The sequence below is a fragment of the Triticum dicoccoides genome, chromosome 2A (assembly GCF_002162155.2).
Source record: "Triticum dicoccoides isolate Atlit2015 ecotype Zavitan chromosome 2A, WEW_v2.0, whole genome shotgun sequence".
Taxonomy (NCBI): domain Eukaryota; kingdom Viridiplantae; phylum Streptophyta; class Magnoliopsida; order Poales; family Poaceae; genus Triticum; species Triticum dicoccoides.
Genome location: NC_041382.1, coordinates 205,960,533 through 205,988,083, shown reverse-complemented (window position 1 = coordinate 205,988,083; position 27,551 = coordinate 205,960,533).

Sequence of the window (27,551 nt, the reverse complement as noted above, 5' to 3'; positions counted from 1 at the left end):
AGCTACCTATTCTACACAACTCCGTATAAGCTGAAACTTCACGGAGATTTTTTATAAATTATTTAAGAATTATTGGAGCAAATAACTACTAGAGGGGGCCCACCAGGTGGGCACAACCCACCTGGGCGCGCCAGGCCCCCCCAGGCGTGCCTTGGTGGGTTGTGCCCACCTCGGCCCACCTCCGGTGCCCCTCTTCTAGTATATAAGTCATTTTGACCTAGAAAATAAGGGGAGTACTTTCAGGATGAAGCGCCGCCGTCTCGGGCGGAACTTGGGCAGGAGCGCTTTTGCCCTCCGATGGAGCGATTCCGTCGGGGGAACTTCACTCCCGGAGGGGGAAATCATCGTCATCATCATCACCAACAACTCTCCCATCTTTGGGAGGGCCATCTCCATCAACATCTTCAACATCACCATCTCCTCTCAAACCCTAGTTCATCTTTTGTGTTCATTCTTTGTACCGGAACCTTAGATTGTTGCTTGTGGGTGACTAGTAGTGTTGATTACATCTTGTAGTTGACTACTATATTATTTATTTGGTGGAAGATTATATGTTCAGATCCATTATGCTATTTAATACCCCTCCGGTCTTGAGCATGATTATCATTTGTGAGTAGTTACTTTTGTTCTTGAGGTAATGGGAGAAGTCATCTTGCAAGTAATCATGTGAACTTGATAAGTGTTTGATATTTTGATGATATGTATGTTGTGATTCCCTTAGTGGTGTCATGTGAACGTCGACTACATGGCACTTCACCATATTTGGTCCTAAGGAACGCATTGTGGAGTAGTAATTAGATGATGGGTTGCTAAACTGACAGAAGCGTAAACCCTAGTTTATGCGCTATTCTGTAAGGGACCGATTTGGATCCAAAAGTTTAATGCTATGGTTAGATTTTATCTTAATACGTTTATTGTAGTTGCGGATGCTTGCGAGGGGGTTAATCATAAGTAGGAGATTTGTTCAAGTAAGAACAGCACCTAAGCATCAGTCCACCAACATGTCAAATTATCAAAGTAGCAAACACAAATCAAACCAACATGATGAAAGTGATATGATGAAATTCCCTTGTACCCTCAAGAACGCTTTGCTTATCATAAGAGACCGTTTTGGCCTGTCCTTTGCCAGAAAAGGATTGAGCTACCTTCCTGTACTTTATTTACCGTTGATACGTCCATTTTGTATCATGCTTTTATATCGATATTTATTGCATTATGGGCTGTTATTACATGTTATGTCACAATACTTATGCATATTCTCTCTTATTTTATAAGGTTTACATAACGAGGGAGAATGCCGGCAGCTGAGATTATGGGCTGGAAAAGAAGCAAATATTAGCAACAAATTCTGCACAACTCCAAAAGTCCTGAAACTCCACGAAAGTCATTTTTGGAAATAATAAAAAATATCCAGCGGAAGAAGTTCACCAAAGGGGGGCCCACCTGTCCACGAGGGTGGGGGCGCGCCCTACCCCCCAGGGCGCGCCCCCTACCTCGTGGGCCCCATGTTGGCTCTCCGATGCCCATCTTCTGCTATATGAGGTCTTTTGATGAGGAAAAAATCATAAGCAACCTTTCGGGACGAAACTCCGCCGCCACGAGGCGGAACCTTGGCGGAACAAATCTAGGGCTCCGGCAGAGCTGTTCTGCCGGGGACACTTCCCTCCGGGAGTGGGAAATCATCGCCATCGTCATCACCAGTGCTCCTCTCATCGGGAGAGGGCAATCTCCATCAACATCTTCACCAGCACCATCTCTTCTCAAAACCCTAGTTCATCTCTTGTATCCAATTCCTTTGTCCAAGTCCGGGATTGGTACTAGCTAGTAGGTTGCTAGTAGTGTTGATTACTCCTTGTAGTTGATGCTAGTTGGTTTATTTGGTGGAAGATCATATGTTCAGATCATTTATGCATATTATTACCCCTCTGATTATGAACATGAAAATGCTTTGTGAGTAGTTACGTTTGTTCTTGAGGACATGGGAGAAGTCTTGCTATTAGTAGTCATGTGAATTTGGTATTCGTTCGATATTTTGATGAGATGTATGTTGTCTAGCCTCTAGTGGTGTTATGTGAACGTCGACTACATAACACTTCACCATTATTTGGGCCTAGAGGAAGGCATTGGGAAGTAATAAGTAGATGATGGGTTGCTAGAGTGACAGAAGCTTAAACCCTAGTTTATGCATTGCTTCGTAAGGGGCTGATTTGGATCCATATGTTTCATGCTATGGTTAGGTTTACCTTAATACTTTTGTTGTAGTTGCGGATGCTTGCAATAGAGGTTAATCATAAGTGGGATGCTTGTTCAAGTAAGAACAGCACCCAAGCACCGGTCCACCCACATATCAAATTATCAAAGTACCGAACGCGAATCATATGAACGTGCTGAAAACTAGCTTGACGATATTCCCATGTGTCCTCGGGAGCGCTTTTCCTTATATAAGAGTTTGTCCAGGCCTGTCCTTTGCTACAAAAAGGATTGGTCCACCTTGCTGCACTTTATTTACCTTTGTTACTTGTTGCTCGTTACAAATTATCCTATCACAAAACTATCTGTTACCACGTATTTCAGTACTTGCAGAGAATACCTTGCTGAAAACTGCTTATCATTTCCTTCTGCTCCTCGTTGGGTTTGACACTCTTACTTATCAAAAGGACTACGATAGATTCCCTATACTTGTGGGTCATCAAGACTCTTTTTGGCGCCGTTGCCGGGGAGTGAAGCGCCTTTGGTAGGTGGAATTTGGTAAGGAAAATAAATTATATAGTGTGCTGAAATTTACTGTCACTTGTTACTATGGAAAGTAATCCTATGAGGGGCTTGTTCGGGGTATTTTCACCCCGACCAGTAGAGCAAAGAATTGCTCCTCAACCTACTGAACCTACTAAAAATGAAATTATTCCCTTTGAAGTTCCTTCGGGTATGTTTGAAAAACTGCTTGATAACCCTTTTACAGGAGGTGGAACAAAGCATCCTGATGAACATCTACTCTTTGTAGATGAAGTTTGTGGATTATTTAAGCTTGCAGGTATACCCGATGATGTTGTTAAGAAGAAGGTCTTCCCTTTATCTTTGAAGGGAGATGCATCGACATGGTATAGGCTATGTGATGATACGGGATCATGGAACTATAAACGAATGAAGTTGGAATTTCATCAAAAGTGTTATCCTATGCATCTTGTTCATCGTGATCACAATTATATATATAAATTTTGGCCTCGCGAAGGAGAAAGCATCGCTCAAGCTTGGGGGAGGCTTAAATCAATGTTATATTTCATGCCCCAATCATGAGCTCTCAAGAGAAATAATTCTTCAAAAAATTTATGCTCGGCTTTCTCATAATAATCAATCCATGCTCGATACTTCTTGTGCTGGCTCTTTTATGATAAAGACTATTGAACTCAAATGGAATTTATTGGATCTAATTAAACGCAACTCTTAAGATTGGGATCTCGACGAAGGTAAGGAGTCAGGTATGACACCTAAGTTTGATTGTGTTAAGTCTTTTATGGATACCGATATTTTCCGTAAATTCAGCACTAAATATGGACTTGACTCTGAGATAGTAGCTTCTTTCTGTGAATCTTTTGCTACTTATGTTGATCTCCCCAAGGAGAAGTGGTTTAAATATCATCCTCCCATAGAAGTAAAAGTAGCTGCACCTATTAAAGTTGAAGAAAATATTGTTAGTTATAATGATCCTGTTGTTTCTACTTATTATGTTGAGAAACCACCTTTTCCTGTTAGAATAAAGGATCATGCTAAAGCTTCAACTGTGGTTCGTAAAAGCAATATTAGAACTTATACACCTCCCGAGCAAGTTAAAGTTGAACCTAATATTGCTATTCTTAAAGATCTCTTGGCTGATAATATTGATGGGCATGTTATTCAATTGTGCAGTGAAACTGCCAGAATTGCTAAACCTTGTGCTAACGATAAACATAGACCTGTGGTAGCCGTGCATGTTATTTCTGTTAAAATAGGAGATCATTGTTATCATGGCTTATGTGATATGGGTGCTAGTCCTAGTGTTATACACATTACCTTATATGAAGAAATTAAGCATGAAATTGCACCTGCTGAGTTAGAAGATATTGATGTCACAATTAAACTTGCCAATAGAGATACTATATCAGCAATGGAATTGTTAGAGATGTTGAAGTTTTGTGTGGGAAAACTAAATATCCTGCTGATTTTCTTGTTCTTGGTTCCCCACAAGATAGCTTTTGTCCCATTATATATGGTAGACCCTTCTTGAACACTGTCAATGCTAAGATAGACTGCGAAAAGAATGTTGTTACTATTGGCTTGGATGATATGATTCATGAGTTTAATTTCTCTAAATTTAGTAAACAACATCGTGAAGAAGAATTACCTAGTAAGGATGAAATTATTGGTCTTGCTTCTATTGCCATACCTCCTAGTGATCCTTTAGAACAATATTTGCTAGACCATGAAAATGGTATGTTTATGAATGAAAGAAGGGAAATGATGAAGTATTCTTCAAGCAGGAACCTATTCTGAAACACAATTCACCTGTTGAAATCTTAGGGGATCCTCCTCCACCCAAGGGTGATCCCGTGTTTGATCTTAAACTGTTTCCTGATAATCTTAAATATGCTTATCTTGATGAAAAGAAGACATATCCTGTTATTATTAGTGCTAACCTTTCAGAGCATGAAGAAGAAAGATTATTGAAAACTCTGAAGAAGCACTGTGCTGCTATTGGATATACTCTTGATGATCTTAAGGGCATTAGTCCCACTCTATGTCAACATAAAATAAATTTGGAAGAAGATGCCAAACCAGTTCGTGATCCTCAACGACGTCTGAATCCTAAAATGAAAGAAGTGGTAAGAAAAGAAATACTAAAGCTTCTGAAGGCAGGTATAATTTATCCCGTTGCTGATAGTCAGTGGGTAAGTCCTGTTCATTGTGTCCCTAAGAAGGAAGGTATTACTGTTGTTCCTAATGATAAAGATGAATTTATTCCACAAAGAATTGTTACATGTTATAGGATGGCAATTGATTTCCGCAAATTAAATAAGGCTACTAAAAAGGATCATTACCCCTTACCTTTTATCGATCAAATGTTAGAAACATTATGCAAACATACACACTACTGCTTTCTAGATGGTTATTCTGATTTCTCTCAAATACATGTGTCGGCTAAAGATCAATCAAAGACTACCTTTACATGCCCTTTTGGTACTTTTTCTTATAGACGTATGCCTTTTGGTTTATGTAATGCACCTGCTACCTTTCAAAGATGCATGATGGCTATATTCTCTGACTTTTGTGAAAAGATTTGTGAGGTTTTCATGGACGACTTTTCCGTCTATGGATCTTCTTTTGATGATTGCTTGAGCAATCTTGATCGAGTTTTGCAGAGATGTGAAGAAACTAATCTTGTCTTGAATTGGGAAAAGTGCCACTTTATGGTTAATGTAGGTATTGTATTGGGGCATAAAGTTTCTGAAAGAGGTATTGAAGTCGATAAAGCCAAGGTTGATGCTATTGAAAAGATGCCATGTCCCAAGGACATCAAAGGTATAAGAAGTTTCTTCGGTCACGCCGGATTTTATAGGAGGTTCATTAAGGACTTCTCAAAAATTTCTCAGCCTCTGACTAATTTATTACAAAAAGATATACCATTTGTCTTTGATGATGATTGTGTAGAAGCATTTGAAATACTTAAGAAAGCTTTGATCTCTGCACCTATTGTTCAGCCACCTGATTGGAATTTACCCTTTGAAATTATGTGTGATGCTAGTGATTATGCTGTAGGTGATGTTCTAGGGCAAAGAGTTGATAAAAAATTAAATGTTATCCATTATGCTAGTAAGACTATAGACAATGCTCAAAGAAATTATGCTACTACTCAAAAGGAACTGTTAGCAGTTGTATTTGCTTGTGATAAGTTCAGACCTTATATTGTTGATTCTGAAGTAACTATTCACACTGATCATGCTACTATTAAATACCTGATGGAAAATAAAGATGCTAAACCTAGACTTATTAGATGGGTTCTCTTGCTACAAGAATTTGATTTGCATATTGTTGATAGAAAGGGAGCTGAGAACCCCGTTGCAGACAACTAGTCTAGGTTAGAAAATGTTCTTGATGACCCACTACCTATTGATGATAGCTTTCCTGATGAGCAATTAAATGTCATAAATACTTCTCGTAGTACTCCATGGTATGCTGATTATGCTAATTATATTGTTGCTAAATTCATACCACCTAGTTCACATACCAGCAAAAGAAAAAAAAATTCTTTGATTTGAGACATTACTTTCGGGATGACCCACATCTTTATAAAGAAGGAGTAGATGGTGTTATTAGATGTTGTGTACCTGAGCATGAACAGGAACAGATCCTACACAAGTGCCACTCCAAAGCTTATGGAGGACACTACGCGGGAGATAGAACTACACATAAGGTATTGCAATCCAGTTTTTATTGGCCTACTCTCTTCAAGGATGCCCGTAAGTTTGTCTTGTCATGTGATGAATGTCAAAGAATTGGTAATATTAGTAGACGTCAAGAAATGCCTATGAATTATTCACTTGTTATTGAACCATTTGATGTTTGGGGCTTTGATTATATGGGACCTTTTCCTGCCTCTAATGGATATACACATATTTTAGTTGATGTTGATTATGTTACTAAGTGGGTAGAAGCTATTCCAACTTGTAGTGTTGATCATAAGACTTCTATTAAAATCCTTAAGGAAGTTATTTTTCCGAGGTTTGGAGTCCCTAGATATTTAATGACTGATGGTGGTTCACAATTTATTCATGGTGATTTCCGTAAAATGCTTGCTAAGTATGATGTTAATCATAAAATTGCATCTCCTTATCATCCACAGTCTAGTGGTCAAGTAGAGTTGAGTAACAGAGAACTCAAATTAATTTTGCAAAAGACTGTCAATAGGTCTAGAAAGAATTGTTCCAAGAAACTTGATGATGCATTATGGGCCTATAGAACTGCATGTAAAAACCCTATGGGTATGTCTCCATATAAAATGGTTTATGGAAAAGCATGTCACTTACCTCTCGAACTAGAACATAAGGCATATTGGGCTATTAAAGAACTCAACTATGATTTCAAACTTGCCGGAGAGAAGAGGTTATTTGATATTAGCTCACTTGATGAATGGAGAACCCAAGCTTATGAAAATGCCAAGTTGTTTAAAGAAAAAGTTAAAAGATGGCATGATAAAAGGATACAAAAGCGTGAGTTAACGTAGGTGATTATGTATTGCTATACAACTCTCGTTTAAGATTTTTTGCAGGAAAACTTCTCTCTAAATGGGAAGGCCCCTACGTTATCGAGGAGGTCTATCATTCCGGTGCCATAAGAATCAACAACTTCGTAGGCACAAATCCGAAGGTGGTGAACAACCAAAGAATTAAACATTATATCTCAGGCAATCCTATAAATGTTGAAACCAATGTTATTGAAACCATAACCCCGGAGGAATACATAAGGGACACTTTCCAGAACGTTTCAGACTCTAATAAGGAATAGGTATGTGGTACGGTAAGTAAACCGACTCCAAAACAATTTTTAAGGCAATATTTCTCCGTTTTGGAATATTTAGAAAAATAGAAAAATAAGTGGCAGTCCGGGAAGGACACGAGGGCCCCGCGAGGGTGGAGGGCGCGCCCTACCCCCCTGGGCGCGCCCCCTACCTTGTGGGCGCCTCGTGTGTCTTCCGGACTCCGTTTTCTTGCACGATACGTATTTTTGTCGGTAAAAAATCATTATATATTCTCCCGAAGGTTTTGACCACCGTATCACGCAATTATCCTCTGTTCTTGTTTCGAGCTGTTTTTCTGACAGATCTAGATTATCAATGACGTCCCCAAGTGCCTCCAAGGACAAGTTCTTCGAGAAGGTCATCAACCCTTACCTCGCGGAGGTGCTGCGACACCCTCAAACCATTGAGATGCGTGATGGGTTGCTGCACATCCGCGATGTTGAGGGACCAAAGGGGACCGGAAGCATGGAGACAAGGCTCGAAGCAGTGGAGCAACAAGTTTTCAAGTGCCAAGGGATGGTGGAACGTGGACTCAACTCCAACCACATGATGATCGTGGAGTTCACTAGCAACCACAAGCTGGATGCCGACAATATCGGGGAGGCCATCTTAAAGCTTCATGAGAAGATCGAGCACCTTCAAGCCCAAATCCATGACCTGCAAAACCAAAACTGTGAGTATGAATATAGATTCAAAAGGATGAGTTTGGCTGCAGATTTGAGGATCCCGGAGACTCGATCATCCTTCTATAATGGTGAGCCTATGCCTTGGAAGATGGACAACAAGCCCGCATCATTAACAACACCTCCACCCTCTTCACCAGCGAAGGAGACATAATCACATGGGCATGGGCACTCCCCTTGGCAACTGCCAAGCTTTGGGGAGGTGCCCCGGTATCGTATCACAACCACATCTCCTATCTTTACCGTTTTTCTTAGTTCGATCCTATTAGTAGTATCTTGATCTAGTAGAATAAAGTTTATGGCATGATCTAGTTTTGAGTTTTGATTTATGATCTCTCTATGTAATCGAGTCCGTGAACTATATAATAAAGATTAGTGTTGAGTCAAGGGCTTGATTGTTTTGCCATGATCTTGAGTGAATAAAAGGAAAGAAAAGAAAATAGAAAAGGAATAAAAAGAAACAAAGAGTTCATATTGATCTTATTGAGAGTAATGACTTCACATAAAAGAGTATGATGATTAAAAGTTGTTGGGAGTTGGCAGACATAGCTTTGGTCATCATTGCAATTAATAGGAAGTAATAAGGAAAGAGAGGTTTCACATATAAATATACTATTATTGACATCTTTTATGACTGGGAGCACTCATTAAAATATGACATGCTAAAGAGTTGATGTTGGACAAGGAAGACAACGTAATGGGTTATGTTTTCTTATATCTGAGATAAAGTATGTTGTCATGGATCATCCAACATGTTGAGCTTGCCTTTCCCCCTCATGCTAGCCAAATTCTCAGCACCAAGTAGAGATACTACTTGTGCTTCCAAATACCCTTAAACCCAGTTTTGCCATGAGAGTCCACCATATCTATCTATGGATTGAGTAAGATCCTTCAAGTAAGTTGTCATCGGTGCAAAGCAATAAAAATTGCTCTAAATATGTATGATTGATTGGTGTGGGAGAAATAAGCTTTATACGATTTTGTGATGTCGAAGTAATAAAAGCGATGGACTGCATAATAAAGGTTCATATCACAAGGGGCAATATAAAGTGACATTCTTTCGCATTAAGATTTTGTGCATCCAACCATAAAAGGGCATGAAAACCTCTGCTTCCCTCTGCGAAGGGCCTATCTTTTACTATTATCTTCTACCTTATGCAAGAGTCTTGGTGATCTTCACCTTTCCTTTTTTATTTTATCCTTTGGCAAGCATAGTATGTTGGAAAGATCCTGATAGATATATCTAATTGGATGTAGGGGAGCATGAGTTATTATTGTTGACATTACCCTTGAGGTAAAAGGTTGGGAGGCAAAACTATAAGCCCCTATCTTTCTCTATGTCCGATTAAAACTCCATAACCACAAGTATCGCGTGAGTGTTAGCAATTATGAGAGACTAAATGATAGTCGAGTATGTGTACTTGCTTTTAAGCCCTGACATAGACTCTTTCTGATGTTATGATAAATTGCAATTGCTTCAATGGCTGAGATTATAGTTTGTTGGTTCTCAATAAAGTTTATGATTCGTACTCTGCCTTGTGAATGGATTATTACTTGAGCATAAGAAATCATATGACAAAATCTATATATGTTGCTGTTATGAGAATAATCATGATGCCTTCATGTCCGTATTTTATTTTTATCGACACCTCTACCTCTAAACATGGGGACATATTTATCGTTATCGGCTTTCGCTTGAGGACAAGCAAGGTCTAAGCTTGGGGGAGTTGATACGTACATTTTGCATCATGCTTTTATATCGATATTTATTGCATTATGGGCTGTTATTACATGTTATGTCACAATACTTATGCCTATTCTCTCTTATTTTACAAGGTTTACATAAGGAGGGAGAATGCCGGCAGCTGGAATTCTGGGCTGGAAAAGGAGCAAATATTAGAGACATATTCTGCACAACTCCAAAAGTCCTGAAACTCCATGAAAGTCATTTTTGGAAATAATAAAAAATATCCAGTAGAAGAAGTTCACCAGAGGGGGGCCCACCTGTCCACGAGGGTGGGGGGCGCGCCCTACACCCCAGGGCGGGCCCCCCTACCTCGTGGGCCCCCTGTTGGCTCTCCGATGCCCATCTTCTGCTATATGAGGTCTTTCGATGAGGAAAAAATCATAAGCAACCTTTCGGGACGAAACTCCGCCGCCATGAGGCGGAACCTTGGCGGAACCAATCTAGGGCTCCGGCAGAGCTGTTCTGCCGGGGACACTTCCCTCCGGGAGGGGGAAATCATCGCCATCGTCATCACCAACGCTCCTCTCATTGGGAGAGGGCAATCTCCATCAACATCTTCCCCAGCACCATGTCTTCTCAAAACCCTAGTTCATCTCTTGTATCCAATTCCTTTGTCCAAGTCCGGGATTGGTACTAGTAGGTTGCTAGTAGTGTTGATTACTCCTTGTAGTTGATGCTAGTTGGTTTATTTGGTGGAAGATCATATGTTCAGATCCTTTATGCATATTATTACCCCTCTGATTATGAACATGAATATGATTTGTGAGTAGTTACATTTGTTCCTGAGGACATGGGAGAAGTCTTGCTATTAGTAGTCATGTGAATTTGGTATTTGTTCGATATTTTGATGAGATGTATGTTGTATAGCCTCTAGTGGTGTTATGTGAACGTCGACTACATAACACTTCACCATTATTTGGGCCTAGAGGAAGGCATTGGGAAGTAATAAGTAGATGATGGGTTGCTAGAGTGACAGAAGCTTAAACCCTAGTTTATGCATTGCTTCGTAAGGGGTTGATTTGGATCCATATGTTTCATGCTATGGTTAGGTTTACCTTAATACTTTTGTTGTAGTTGCGGATGCTTGCAATAGAGGTTAATCATAAGTGGGATGCTTGTTCAAGTAAGAACAGCACCCAAGCACCGGTCCACCCACATATAAAATTATCAAAGTACCAAACGCGAATCATATGAACGTGATGAAAACTAGCTTGACGATATTCCCATGTGTCCTCGGGAGCGCTTTTCCTTATATAAGAGTTTGTCCAGGCTTGTCCTTTGCTACAAAAAGGATTGGTCCACCTTGCTGCACTTTATTTACCTTTGTTACTTGTTGCTCGTTACAAATTATCCTATCACAAAACTATCTGTTACCACTTATTTCAGTACTTGCAGAGAATACCTTGCTGAAAATTACTTATCATTTCCTTCTGCTCCTTGTTGGGTTCGACACTCTTACTTATCGAAAGGACTACGATAGATCCCCTATACTTGTGGGTCATCAACCGTTACTATTAGTTGCTCGTTACAAATTATCTTGCTATCAAACTATTGGTTACCGACAATTTCAGTGCTTGTAGAGAATACCTTGTTGAAAACCACTTGTCATTTCCTTCTGCTCCTCATTGGGTTCGACACTCTTACTTATCGAAAGGACTATGACTAATCCCCTATACTTGTGGGTCATCAAGGCTCTTCAGCGTTGACCAACCCCTAAATGAAGCAAGTGGGTCACTTAGGGTGGCTCGGCATTGACCAACCCCTAAATGAAGCAACTAGGGCTTCAAACACAAATTTCATCACAAACCAGCATAAAAAATAACACTACAAATAGACCTTCACTAAAGGATCCAAACTTAACACATTACATGACCTAGTTCAAAGCTAGTAACTTAGTTCACCAAATTCAAACTTACCACATGACAAGACATAGTTCAATGCTACAAAAGTAACATATAGTTCAACAGATTCAAACTTACACACTACAAACCATAGTTCAAAGCTAGTAACTAAACACAATGACCCACATGGTCATATGACAGTGATACGTCTCCAATGTATCTACTTTTTCTCAAGCTTTTCCTCTTCTTTTGGACTCTAATTTGCATGATTTGGATGAAACTAACCCCGGGCTGACGTTGTTTTCAGCAGAACTACCATGGTGTTGTTTTTGTGCAGAAATTAAAGTTCTCGGAATGGAACGAAACTTTGCGAGGATTTTTTATATCAATAATAAGAATTTCTAGAGCCAAGACCCACCACAGAGGGGCCCCTGGGTGGGCACAACCCACCAGGGCGCGCCCCCCTCTCCTGGCACGCCCAGGTGGGTTGTACCCACCTGGTGGCCCCGCTGACGACTCTCCTGATACTATAAAATCACATATTTCCAGAAAAAAACAGGGAGAAAGAATTATCGCGATCCACGAGACTGAGCCGCTGCCAAGCCCTGTTCTTCCTCGGGAGGGCAGATCTAGAGTCCGTTTGGGGCTCCGGAGAGGGGGATCTTCATTCTTCGTCATCACCAACCCTTCTCCATCGCCAATTCCATGATGCTCCCCACCGGGAGTGAGTAAATTCATTCGTAGGCTCGCTGGTCGGTGAGGAGTTGGATGAGATTCATCATGTAATTGAGTTAGTTTTGTTAGGGCTTGATCCCTAGTATCCACTATGTTCTTAGATTGATGTTGCTATGACTTTGCTATGCTTAATGCTTGTCACTTTGGGCCCGGGTGCCATGAACTCAGATCTGAACCATTTATGAATTCATCATTATATCCATGTTTTATATCCGATCTTGCAAGTTATAGTCACTTACTACGGTTATGATCCGACAACCCCGGAGTGACAACAACCAGGCCCACTCTCGGTGATGACCGTAGTTTGAGGAGTTCATGTATTCACTATGTGTTAATGCTTTGTTCCGCTTCTTTATTAAAAGGAGACCTTAATATCCCATAGTTTCCATTATGGACCCCGCTGCCACGGGAGGGTAGAACAAAAGATGTCATGCAAGTTCTTTTAATAAAGCACGTATGACTATTTACGGAATACATGCCTACATTATATCAATGAACTAGAGCTAGTGCCGTATCTCCCTAGGTTATAACTATCACATGATGAATATCATCCAACAAGTCACCGATCCAATGCCTATGAATTTATTTATATTGATCTTGCTGCGTTACTATTGCTATCATCACTGTTACACTTGCTACAAATTACTGCTAGCACTGTTACCGTTGCCATTGTTGCTGTCACTACTATCAAAACTATCATATTACTGTGCTACTGATCACTTTGCTGTAGATAATTAATCTCCAGGTGTGGTCGAATTGACAACTCAGCTGCTAATACCTTCAAATATTTTTGGCTCCCCTTGTGTTGAATCTATAAATTTGGGTTGAATACTCTACCCTCCAAAACGGTTGCGATCCCCTATACTTCTGGCGCCGTTGCTGGGGAGCATAGCTATATTTGTTGAGTCACTTGGGATTATTATCATATTATCACTATGAAGAATCTGAAGGATCCTAAGCCTAAGATATTTCCCTCAAGTACGAGGGGAGGTAAGAAACTGCCATCCAGTTCTGCTTTGGATTCACCTTTTGTTATGAGTAAACTTGCAACACCACCACATGCTATGGATTCGAATATGTCGCAAGTTATTGATGATGCTACTTCTACTATTAATAATGCTTATGATGATGCTAGTACCTTGCTTGATGATGATGATGTGCCACTTGGTGATTTTCTTGATGAACAAATTGCTAGAGTAATACAACATGATGTTATTGAATCTGATGATGAGCTTGAAACTGAAACTTTTGAAACACCTGCTAGAATTAGCCTTCCTAGATATGAATTGCCTAAGGTACCGGAAGGTTATGTTATGAGTGAAGAAACAACTAGAGATATTCTGGCTTGCAATGATAGAGATGATCTAGAGAAGTTACTACAAAAGTATAAAGAAAAATCTCTGAATGCTAGAATGAAGTGTGACCCTAAGTTTGCTACTTCACCTATCTTTATTGATGATAAGGATTATGAATTCTCTGCCAACCTAGAGTTAATTACTTTGGTTGAATGTGATCCTTTCCATGGTTATGAAACTGAAACTGTTGTGGCACATCTTACTAAGTTGAATGACATAGCCACCCTTTTTTACTCATGATGAGAAAACTCGCTACTACTTTGTTCTCAAATTATTTCCTTTCTATTTAAGGGGTGATGCTAAAGCTTGGTACAATACTCTTGCTCCTGGTTGTGTGCATAGTCCCCAGGATATGATTTATTACTTCTTTGAAAAATATTTTCCTGCTCATAAGAAACAAGCTGCCTTATAGGAAATATTTAACTTTGTGCAAACTAAAGAAGAGAGTCTCCCAAAAGATTGGGCGAGGCTATTTCAGTTACTTAATGCTTTGCCTGATCATCCTCTTATGAAAAATGAAATACTTGATATCTTCTATAATGGACTAACCGATGCTTCTAGGGACTTCCTAGATAGTTGTGCTAGTTGTGTTTTCAGGGAACGAACTATTGCTCAAGCTGAAGAATTGTTGAATAATGTACTGAAAAATTATGATGATTGGACTATTCTTGAACCACCGGCTAAACCCACTCCAAAGAAGAGGGGTATATTATATCTCAGTCCTGAAGATATGCAAGAGGCAAAGAAATCTATGAAGGAAAAAGGCATTAAAGCTGAGGATGTTAAAATTTTACCTCCTATTGAAGAAATACATGGGCTTAATACACCACCACTACCTAAGGTGGTAGAGGTAAATTCTCTTATGAAGTTCAATGAAAATGATAATCCTCACAATATGCATCCTAGTCAATGCCTTTATGAGTTTGAAAACTATATTAGAAAACAAGACCACTTCAATGCAAATGTTATGAAACAATTGAAATACAATTCTGATATGATTGCTCGCTTGAGTGACTTGTTATTTAGAATATCAAATGATGTTAGAGGTGTGGTAAAACATGCTTCTATGGTACAAACCTAGTTAGAACAAGTTGCTAAATCACAAAGAGAATTGCTTGATGAAATGAATCATAATATGCATGACTTTGCTGTTAGAGTTGCAACTAGAGGAGGTAAAATGACTCAGGAACCACTTTATCCTGAGGGACACCCAAAAAGAATTGAACAAGATTGACAAAGAGCTAACACTAGTGCACCTAGTCCTTCTAGAAATAAAAAGAAAAAGAAAAATGATAGGACTTTGCATACTTCTAGTGAACCTGAAATGGAAAAACCTCCTAATAATGAAAATGAAACTTCTATCTCAGATGCTGAAACTCAATCTGGTAATGAACACTCACCTAGTGATAATGAAAAAGACAATGGTGAGGTTCATGAAGACACTCAACCAAGTAATGAAAAAGAACCAGACAATGATGTTGAGATAGAACCACATGTTGATCTTGATAACCCACAACCTAAATAAAAGGTATGATAAAAAGAGATTTTGTGGCTAGGAAACACGGTAAAGAAAGAGAACCGTGGGTTCAAAAACCTATGCCTTTTCCACCCAAGTCAACTAAAAAGAAAGATGATGAAGAATTTGAACGCTTTGCTGAAATGTTCAGGCTAGTCTTTTTGCGTACTCGCTTGACTAATATCTTGAAAATGCCTCCCTATGCAAAATATATGAAAGACATCATCACAAATAAGAGAAAAATATCGGAAGCTGAAATCTCCACTATGCTTGCTAATTATACTTTCAAAGATGGAGTACCTAAAAACATGGAGATTCGGGAATACCAACTATACCTTTCTATATCAAAAAGAATTATGTGAAAACTGCTTTGTGTGATTTAGGAGCTGGTGTTAGTGTTATGCCTTTCTCTTTATATAAAAGACTTGACCTGAATAAACTCACACCTACTAAAATATCTTTGCAAATGGCTGACAAATCAACTGCCATACCTATCGGTATCTGTGAGGTTGTGCCCGTTGTTGTTGCTAATATTACTATTTTGACTGACTTTGTTATACTTGAGATGCTCGAGGACGACAACATGTCGATTATCCTTGGTAGACCCTTCTTGAATACTGCACGGGCTGTTATTGATCGCAATAAAAGCAAGGTCACTTTTCATATCAATGGTAATGAGCATACGGTGCACTTTCCGGAGAAACAATTCCAAGTGAATGGTATTAATGTTATTGAAAAATCTCTGATAATCACTATTGGAAGTTTTCAAATACCTTTACCTACTGTCAAAAAATAAATATGAAATGCCTATTGTTGGGGAAATGCATATCCCCATTGAGGTAACTTAGTGATTTACGAAAGTTCTTCGGTTTCATGCTAACCGAAAGTGGTTGTTAATAACACCTGATCAACCTTATTAATGAATCATTTTTGAGCGATATGAAGTTGATGAATTTAGTAATAACTACCTTCTATCCCTACTTTTTTGTTTACTGTTTTTATTAGTTAAATAAAATAAAATGCCATGTTTTGTCTGTTTTCTGAATTTTCCGTGCAATAAAAAAATGACCAAAAAATAAAAGTTCTCAGAATGCCCTGAAAATTTTATATGATTTTTCTGAATATTTAAGAATCTTTGGTGCAAATAATACCAGAGGGAGGTGCACGAGGTGGGCACAACCCACCTGGGTGCGCCAGGACCCGCAGGCGCGAACTAGTGGGTTGTGGTCCCCACGTGGGCCCCCTCACTTATCTCTTTAGCCCACATCATCACTCACCTCCAGAAAAAAATCCCCATTGCTCTCTCTCTCTCTCTCCCGTGTTCTTGAGCTCAAACCCGCGGATTTCGATCTCTTTGCTCGAAGCTCCATTTTCGAAACTGTTTCGGGGGATTGTTGCTTGGTATGTGACTCCACCATTTGTCCAATTAGTTTTTGTTTTAGTGGTTTATACTTTGAATAATTAGTTACTCTTGGTGCTGTTGTAGATGTGCTTGCATGTTTAATTCTTAGTGTTCTAAGCAATTTGAATGCTTGATATGGCCTCTAGGTATCCCTATGAGTAGTTGCTATCAATTTCGTGAAGTTTTGTTGACAAATTTTTGCCACCCAAAAAAATTTATTTTCAGAGAATTGTACGCGGACATGATGAACCTATTTGGATGGAGTTTTTCGAGGAGACGATCCTTGGCGGCATCTTCTAGTGACACTTCTACTCGTCGGTCCTATGTTGAACCAAGTGAAAGTTCCACGCGAGATGCCGCAAACAAAACATGCTTATGGCCTTGCGATGACTACATGGTGTGTGTGGGCATCAAGGAGGAATTTGAGCAATATGTTCACAATGCCAGTCTCGGTCCCTACCTTTCAGATAAGTGTGAACAACACGAACTTCTCACTGAATCATTTGTTAAAAGATTTAAATATGTTCCACGTGAGTCTAGGGTGTCGTTTATGCTTTATGATAATCCATTTACTATTCCACTGGAGAACTTTGCTTACCATTGCAAACTCCCATTTTGGGGTTCGCTTGATGAGCCACCAAAGGCTGAGTATGAGTCTTTCTTGACTAGCCTTTGTTACGGTGAAAATAGAGGAGTGAGACAAGGAAGAATAAAGAGCATTCACTCTCCCGCAATTCAGTACTTTGCATTATTTAACGGGAAATGCATAGTAGGCAAACAAGACTGTAGCATACTTTGTTCGCCAGATTTGAGCCTCATTCACACCGCTCTCACTAGTGAAAGGAATTATAACCTTGGAGCGATTATTGCACGTAGACTTCAGCATAATGCCAAAAGTGGCTGGTTCTATGGTGGAATTTATGCCACCCGTCTAGCACGAGGGGTGGGTGTTTCACCTTTGCCCTTTGATCCTATCCTACCCACTCGGTATTTAGATTTTGATGCCTTAAAGGAACATAAGATTCTCAAGGGAAGGGCTGATAACTTCACTTATAATTTATTGTTTAATCAATCACATGTTGTGGACACATATTTGCATGCACCTGCTTTGTTTGATTCTGTTGCTAGGGGCAGATATAGGATTATGCCTGCAGACATCATCGCCTACTGGAACGCTCACGATGTTGCAGAGGCTGCACAGGTACCTCAGCAGTGGGATGAGTGGATGCCCGCTCCTCAGGTTCCCTACTACCCTACAGGCTACTGATCGATTACCAACTTAGGCCAATAGCCTAAGCTTGGGGGAGTACGTGTCCCCACCGACTTTACATTCATGTCCACTTATTGTATTTGTCGGTGTTCACACTTTTCATTGTATCATCCATGCTTAGATTTATTTTCGTGCTTTCTTCTTGTGTGTTTGAAAAACTTTAGAAAAACCAAAAAAAAATAGTTGTAGTAATTTACTTTCTATGCATGCTTAGTAGTAGTATTAAAAAGAAAATCCAAAAGGATTTCCTTGTTCTTCTTTTGCTTGTTGGGAGCTTTCCCGTGTAAATAGTTTTTCTTGTTTTTGCTTTTCCCTTCTTATTTGCTTGTTGAAGAAAACCAAAAACAGCAAAAATATTTCTGTGTCTTTCTCTGAATTTATTTTCTTTTTATTTCGAGTTGTACCAAGGAGAAGACCACGATGAAAATGTTGAGTGGCTCTCATATGAATAAATGTTAAACTAATAAAGAGCACATTTTACCTTGTCTTCTCCTATTGAATAAAATGTTTGCAGATTCCAGCTTAGTCCACGGCACTCTTGCACTATTATTATTTCCATATCATTCGATCGTGCAAGTGAAAGGCAATAATGACGACATTCGATGAACAGGTCGTGGCAAAGAGAAACTGGTATGAACTCGACTTGTTCTGTTTGTGTAAATATGTTTAACCTAGTATCCAGGCTTCAGCCCATTATGATTAAACATGTTTGCAATGACAATTAGAGATTATAGTTTCTCATGCCATGCATAAGTAGCTGGGAGTTAATAATGATTTATCTTGGATATCAACATAGCGTTAAAATGATTGTGATGTAGTATGATGATATGGTATCCTCCTCTGAATGTTCGAGTGGCTTAACTTGGTAGATGTTCATGCATGTAGTTGAATCAAAACCAACATAACCTCTAGAATATTTATGTTCATGGTGCTCATATCCTACTCATGCTAGTGTCCAATGTTACTTATGCATAATGCATGGTTATGATCGTTGTTGCTCTCTAGCTGGCCGCTTCTCAATCTTAATTGCTAGCCTTCGCCTGTACTAAGTGGGAATTCTGCTTGTACATCAAAAACCTTGAACCCAAAGTTATTCCAGATGAGTCCACCATACCTACCAATATACGGTATTACCCTGTCGTCCTAAGTAAATTTGCATGTGCCACCTCTAAAAACTTCTAAAAAATTATCCTTTTTGTGTGCCTGGATCGTTCATGGAACGACAGGAGGTGGTCGATATATTCCGTGCTAAGCGGGTTATCCTCAGGTCGAGTGTTTATTCACTTGCCATCACACGAGGGAATGAGCGGTAATAGGGATGCCCAGTCCCAAACTGCAAACATGAAAAAGAGTTCATCTCTGAAATAATCAAACAAAAACTCCCAACGGAGTCAAAACCTTTACTTTTATCACTTGGGAACCGCCACTAGCGTGCTTAGCATGGAAGATGTTGATAACTGATGGTCGTGAAGTGAATGAGAACGGTGCATGTATCAAAATATCATTTATCTCTGTTTTAAAAATTGAGCTCTGGCACCTTTGCAAATCACTGCTTTCCTCTACGAAGGGACTATCTATTTACTTTTATGTTGTGTCACCACCTTCTGAAAACAAGCACCAGAAACTAAGTAGAGCATAGCTGTCATGATTTATGCATTGTGTGTAGCTAATGTTGTGTCACCACCTTCTAAAAACAAGCACCAGAAACTGAGTAGAGCACATCTGTCATGATTCAGAAAGGGCTAGCGAGATACCACTATTGTCATATTATATCATCGTTGTTTTGACAACATGTTGTTGTTCGAGATATCTTATTATTGCTCGCTAGCTGATTATGTCATTGATATGAATCATTATAATCTTTAAGAGTTATTGTTGACATGGTTAGTTATAATGTGGGCTGAAAACCTAGGTGATGTTTAAGCTTGTTTATGCAAACAAGAGCAGAAGAGTTCATAAATTTTTTTCTTTCACACTTTCAGTTTATCAACTGAATTGCTTGAGGACAAGCAAAGGTTTAAGCTTGGTGGAGTTGATACATCTCCAACGTATCTATTCTCACGCTTTTCCTCTTATTTTGGACTCTAATTTGCATGATTTGGATGAAACTAACCCCGGACTGACGTTGTTTTCAGCAGAACTACCATGGTGTTGTTTTTGTGCAGAAATGAAAGTTCTCGGAATGGAACGAAACTTTGCGAGGATTTTTTATATCAATAATAAGAATTTCGGGAGCCAAGACCCACCAAAGAGGGGCCCCTAGGTGGGCACAACCCACCAGGGCACGCTCAGGTAGGTTGTACCCACCTGGTGGCCCCTCTGACGACCCCCTTTGTCGGTGTCAAAACCGGCGGATCTCGGGTAGGGGGTCCCGAACTGTGCGTCTAGGCGGATGGTAACAGGAGACAAGGGGCACGATGTTTTTACCCAGGTTCGGGCCCTCTCGATGAAGGTAAAACCCTACTCCTGCTTGATTAATATTGATGATATGGGCAGTACAAGAGTAGATCTACCATGAGATCAGAGAGGCTAAACCCTAAAAGCTAGCCTATGGTATGATTGTTGTTCGTCCTATGGACTAAAACCCTCCGGTTTATATAGACACCGGAGAGGGCTAGGGTTACACAGAGTCGGTTACAATGGGAGGAGATCTACATATCCGTATTGCCAAGATTGCCTTCCACGCCAAGGAAAGTCCCATCCGGACACGGGACGAAGTCTTCAATCTTGTATCTTCATAGTCCAAGAGTCCGGCCAAAGGTTATAGTCCGGCTATCCGGACACCCCCTAATCCAGGACTCCCTCAGTAGCCCCCAAACCAGGCTTCAATGGCGACGAGTCCGGCGCGCAGATTGTCTTCGTCATTGCAAGGCGGGTTCTTCTCCAAATTATGTGTACATGTTGAATAGTGTCTGGCTTCTCGTGAATATTGCGCTTCTTGGCTTCCGCGCCCAATAATGGCCTTTTTCCACGTGTCAAATGAATGTGAAAAGCCAGGGTGTTTTTACATTTACCCCCCTAGCTGCGTAAATGAGCTACCTATTAAAGAGACGAGGATTTAGATCCAAATCACACCATCTTCCCTCCACGAGCATTCATCGGAGAGCATCCGACAGAGATCCATTCCATCATGGCTGGTCGTCGCAGCTCCTCCTCTCGCCCTCCCAGCCCCCAGCCTGGAGATTGGGAGAGATGTTCCATCCCGCACAGCGAGCTAGTGACGCTCCAAACCAAGGGATTTCTCCCCCATGCCTACATGGTCCCGGTTCGAGCCGGGCTTGCCACATATAATGGCGGAGAACAAGCGGAGAGCGTCCCTAATCCCTCCAAAGGAGAGCGGGTATGCCTTGTCCCTTATTTGATAAGAGGGCTCGGATTTCCAATTCATCCGTTTCTCCGGGGGCTCCTGGAGTTCTACGGCCTCTAGTTGCACAACCTTACGCCTACCTCCATATTGCATATCGCGGGTTTCGTAGCCCTTTGCGAGCTGTTTTTGGGCTGCGAGGCTCATTTCGCGCTGTGGAAGAAGTTGTTCTGCCTCGCGCCCCATTCTCAGAAGGGGTCAGTATATCAAGTGGGCGGAGCCCAAGTGTGGCGCATCGCCGGGATCGGGTATCTATCCGGAACCCCGAAGAAGGCGTCCGAAGACTGGCCCTCAGAATGGTTTTATATAGAAGACGTCCCCCTGCCGGATCCTATTCGGATCGGCCTCCCTGAGTTCGATAATGCTCCCATGAAGAAGCGCCTAAGCTGGCGTCCATGGAGCCCCCAGAAGGAAAATGACAAGGACGTCCTTTACCTGATGAGCCGGATAAGGTTGTTAGCTCATTCCGGACTGACCATGATCGAGGTCATGGCCACATGCATTATGCGGGGGGTGCAGCCGCTTCAGTATAGAGGCCACCCCATGTGGGATTTCAACGGGGAGGATGATGCCACCCGCTGCGACCGTAAGGGGCCGCAATCGGTCGTCCTAATGAAGGTCTTGTCCGCTTTGTACAAGGGAGAAGAGGAGGAATTTCTCCGCGTCAATCCACTGGGCGGATTTTCTATGTACAATCCTCCAAGCTGGGTAAGCGGACACTTCTACTTGCCCATCCGTTCCATATTCCCATAGTTAAGTATCCTATATTGTGATTTCGACGCAGGAACTGCGTCGGGCCGTAAAGGAGATAAACAGCCCTCCTCCACAACCCGAGGATCCGGAACGGTCCCTCGACCCGGCCTCCCAAGAGGATCCGGACATATCTGTGGAGCTGATTGATGGGGTATTTTACCAATTGAGCATCGACAATGCCTTGGTGGCCATTACAGCCGATTACCCTGGGCTACTTCCAGCCTCACAGGTAACTGAGACCGAAGTCCCAGCACTTTGAAAAAGGGATCCGTTTTTGCGTATTTTCGGTTACCATATACCAACGGTGTTTTGCAGGGGAGGACCTCAAGGCAGAAGACCGAGCCTGCGGCGACTAGCCAACAAGGGGCCGCGAGGCCCAGCAGGCTGAAAAGAAGTGCGGTCCGGATTGAGACACCGGCGCAACGGTATGGGGCGCCATCTTATTCCAAGATATCATTCTCAGAGGAATACTAACGCCCGTGCTCTCTTTAGGAAAAATAACACTCGCCGGACTATATCCGGAGAGGTTGCCAATCGCGCCTCCACCAGCCAGGCTCCAAAGCTGGGTCCGGAAGCGGAGGAGAACACGAGGCGCGCCCCGGACGCCCCTCCGACAGAGGATGCGGACAGGCTGCCTACCACCAATTCCGAGGTGGAGAGTGCCATGAACCACAGGCGTCGCCGGACAATTCGACGCTTGTTTCTCCCAGGAGGCGTTGGAGGCCTTCAACTCGGGAGATGCGTACCTTCGTGCTGCTCAAAATGGTCTAACCAGAGCCATAGAGAAGTATGAAAAGGACATACGGGTGAGAAAAGTTGGTGATTATATATACCAGTAGCCCCCGAGACTTGAAACAGTTAGAATAACTGATTTAAGGAGGTTCTTGCAGAAAAGAATACCCAACTGTCCCAGGAGCTGGAAGAGTGCAAAGCCCAACTTCAGGCTGCACTAGCCGCAGCAGGGGAGCCCAAGAAGACCCCCTATGGTATTATATGCCTCAATTGATAAGTATCATGTGAAGTGTGACGTGTATGCAAGTCTGACAATAAAATTGCAGATGGCGCCGGATTAGATCCGGATAAGCAGCAACTCCTACGCCAGCTAAAGGCTAGGGAGAGCGTGCTTACAAAGGTGAGGCAGGAGAAGAATGATCTCCAAGATGCCAACACCCAGCTGGGCGTGGAACTAAAAGATGTTCATGCCCAACTGTCGGACTCCGTTAAGGAGAATCGGCGGCTTCGACGCGGCATATTTAGTAAGTGCTTGAACGAACTTTGAAAAAGAGTTCGGCGAGGAAGTCGACTAACAGAGTTATGTCTGTAGGTATGCTAACAGGTCGTCCTGCAGAGGAAATGCCCGGTTCTACGGGTGACCTTCTTCTCGAGCTCTCACAACTGCACGAACGAGTTCGGCAGGTGATGCAAGGCGTCGCCCAGGCCTTGTGGCCATCGCGGCGGCGCTTCCGATTATGGAAGATATCGGCCTGCCGTCAAGGCGCCAGGGAGGCCTGGGCCATGGTGAAGACGCGGTACACGAAGGCTGACCCAAACCACATGGCCGAGGTCGGACCTGTGGGGCCCGATGGGAAGGAGATCCCTATGAGCTTAGTGTACGGCCAAGTAGAATTGGCCGCAAAGTATTCCCAACAGGACTGTAAACTAGACAGCCTGTTGGATGGTATTGAAGAGGAATTTAACCAGTCAAATTGACTATGTAATATAAGATGACATGTATAATGCCTTCTAGCCGGATTGTAGATCGTTTATCATGGCGGACCTTTTCGCTTCAACCTCAGGACCCGACGGTCCGGAGTGTGTCCGAATATCCTCTCGGTTATGTAAGAACCGGGGCATGCATGGAGACCAGGCGTAGGGGTCATTAGTGCTTGAACAGACAAGTGCCCAACTAGTTATGTTATATTACATGGTTAGTAAGAAACATCTTCCAGGGAGAATAGTTCCGTTAGGGGTTCCTTTCCCTGGGAGGCATGCCCTAAAGTGCATGTCCGGACTGCGGAAAGAGACGCAGGAAAAACATCTAGGGGCGCATAAGTAAATAAGTGAGAAATCATCTTTAGTTCACCGACTGAATATTCTCTTAAGAACGCTAGCTTTCGGCTTCACCCAGTCTGAGGTACACATCCGGCTGACCCGGCAGTAACAATCGCAGAGGTGCTCCCCTTATGCCCTAGCCGAATTAACGGGAACGTAAGGCATAAATACAAGAGCCAGGCAACCCAGCTTGGCCAAAACTTAAGTCGCATCGATGCATATAATGGTGAATAAAGGGTACATGCGGAAGGATAACACATGTGTTGGGCATGAAGCCCGTATGAATAAGCTTCTGTTAAAGAAGCCCCCAGGTATAATGAACGCGAATAGCGTGTCCGTTGTGTGCAAACAAGACACAAATTGGCCTTTAAAGGCAATGAGAGAAAAGAAAGGGAGAAGGATAGAGATCCAAGACAGATAGTGTATAAAAAATGGACAGAGGAAGGAGACGAACACAGAGTCCGGCGCTAGGCAATCTTCGGAGTCGGGATGCGCTCCATGGGTTCGGCTCGAGTCGATTATCCGATGCATCCCGCAGACGGTATGCTCCACCAGTCAGGACTTGGTCAATAATGAAGGGACCTTCTCATTTGGGCTTCAGTTTGTCCTTTTTCTTATCTGGCAGGCGCAGAACGAACTCGCCAACATTGTAAGTTTTGGCCCGTACTTCTCTGCTTTGGTATCTTCGAGCCTGCTGTTGATAGAATGCGGAACAGGATTTTGCCACGTCATGCTCCTCCTCCAAGGCGTCCAAACTATCCTGCCGATCGAGCTCGGCTTCCCTTTCTTCGTACATGCGCACTCAAGGTGAGTCATGAATTATGTCGCAGGGTAGAACCGCCTCTGCGCTGTATACCATAAAGAATGGTGTGTATCCGGTGGTGCGATTCAGCGTGGTCCGCAGCCCCCAGAGTACGGAGTCGAGCTCCTCTACCCAATGTGTGTTAGATTCCTTGAGGGACCGCACTAATCTGGGTTTGATGCCGCTCATGATTAGACCATTTGCTCGCTCGACTTGACCGTTAGTTTGTGGGTGATAGACTGAAGCCTAGTCGAGCTTGATGCCCATGTTTTTGCACCAGAGTTTTACCTCGTCGGCCATAAAGTTCGTGCCGTTATCAGTGATGATGCTGTGGGGGACGCCGTAATGGTGTACGACCCCGGATATGAAGTCTATCACCGGTCCGGATTCGGCCGTCTTAACAGGCTTGGCCTCTATCCATTTGGTGAACTTATCCACCATGACCAGTAAGTATTTTTGCTTGTGGGTTCCTCCTTTAAGGGGTCCAACCATGTCAAGTCCCCAGACCACGAAGAGCCAGGCGATGGGTATAGTTTGGAGGGCGGTAGGTGGCATATGGCTTTGGTTAGCAAAGAGTTGGCAACCTACGCATCGTTGGACTAAGTCCTGAGCGTCTGCCTGGGCCGTCGGCCAATAGAATCCTGTACAGAAGGCCTTGCTTACAAGGGCCCGGGCTGCAGCGTGGTGACCGCCGAGTCCGGCATGAATTTCAGCCAGAAGATTCCGCCCCTCCTCTTCGGAGATGCACCTTTGAAGGACTCCGGTGGTGCTTTTCTTATAAAGCTCTCCCTCATGGACTTTATAGGCTTTGGATCGCCGCACTATGCAGCGTGCCTTGTTTTGGTCCTCGGGAAGTTCCTGCCTAGTTAGGTAGGCTAGGAATGGTTCTGTCCACGGGGCGATGACTGCCATTATTACGTGGGTTGAGGATGTTACTTCGTTGGCAGAGCCTCCAATTATGTCAGAATGTTCGGTGTCGGGCAGTGCGGTTGGGTCCGGGCTGTTACTACCGAGTTCCCCTTCCCATGCTATGGATGGCCTGAACAGCCTCTCCAAGAAGATGTTGGGGGGGACTGCATCGCGTTTTGCGCCAATGCGTGCCAAGACATCTGCCGCCTGATTGTTTTCCCGGGCTATATGGTGAAATTCGAGCCCCTCGAACCGAGCTGACATTTTTAGGACGGCGTTGCGGTAAGCTGCCATTTTTGGATCCTTGGCATCAAAGTCTCCATTTATTTGGGATATCGCAAGGTTCGAATCCCCGCGCACCTCTAGGCGTTGAATGCCCATGGATACTGCCATCCGGAGACCATGTAGAAGGGCCTCATATTCGGCTGCGTTGTTGGAGTCCGTATACATTATCTGGAGTACGTATTGAACTGTATCTCCTGTAGGGGACATCAAAACGACGCCAGCCCCCAGACCAGCCAACATTTTGGAGTCGTCGAAGTGCATGATCTAGTTGGAATATGTGCCATACTCTTTAGGGAGTTCGGTTTCCGTCCATTCGGCGACGAAGTCGGCCAAAACTTGCGACTTAATAGCTCGCCGTGGCTTGTAAGTTATGTCGAACGGGAGGAGCTCAATGACCCATTTGGCAATCCAGCATGTCGCGTCGCGGTTGTTTATAATATCGTTGAGTGGTACTTCCGAGGTTACCGTTATCGAACACTCTTGAAAGTAGTGTCGCAGCTTCCGGGATGCCATAAATACCGTGTACGCTATCTTTTGATAATGCGGGTACCGTGACTTGCATGGAGTAAGGACGGTGGACACATAGTAAACCGGCTTTTTAAGGGGGAATTTGTGTCTGTCCGTTTCTCGTTCGACGACGAGCACTGTGCTTACAACTTGATGAGTTGCTGCAATGTATAATAGCATTGGTTCGCCAATGTTTGGCGCGGCCAGGACTGGGTTTGTTGCCAATATGGCTTTTATTTCGTCGAGTCCGGCCGTGGCGGCATCCGTCCACTCGAAGTGTTCGGTGCGCCGGAGGAGACGATAAAGGGGCAATGCCTTTTCTCCCAAGCGGGAGATAAAGCGGCTTAAAGCCGCCATGCATACGGTTAGTTTTTGTATTTGTTTGAGGTCCTTTGGGATATCCAATTGTGACAGAGCTCAGATATTGGCTGGATTTGCTTCAATTCCTCTACCGGATACAATGAAGCCCAAGAGCTTTCCGGCTGGTACGCCGAAAACGCATTTTTCTGGGTTGAGCTTGATGTCGTATGTTCGGAGGTTATCGAATGTGAGCCTCAAGTCGTCTACTAGAGTTTTGACATGCTTGGTTTTGATGACCATGTCATCTACGTATGCCTCCACTGTTTTGCCAATCTGGTTTGCCAGACATGTCTGAATCATGCGCTGATATGTTGCGCCGGCGTTTTTGAGCCCGAAGGGCATTGTGTTGAAGCAGAATGGGCCGTATGGGGTGATGAATGCCATTGCGGCTTGGTCTGACTCTGCCATCTTAATTTGATGG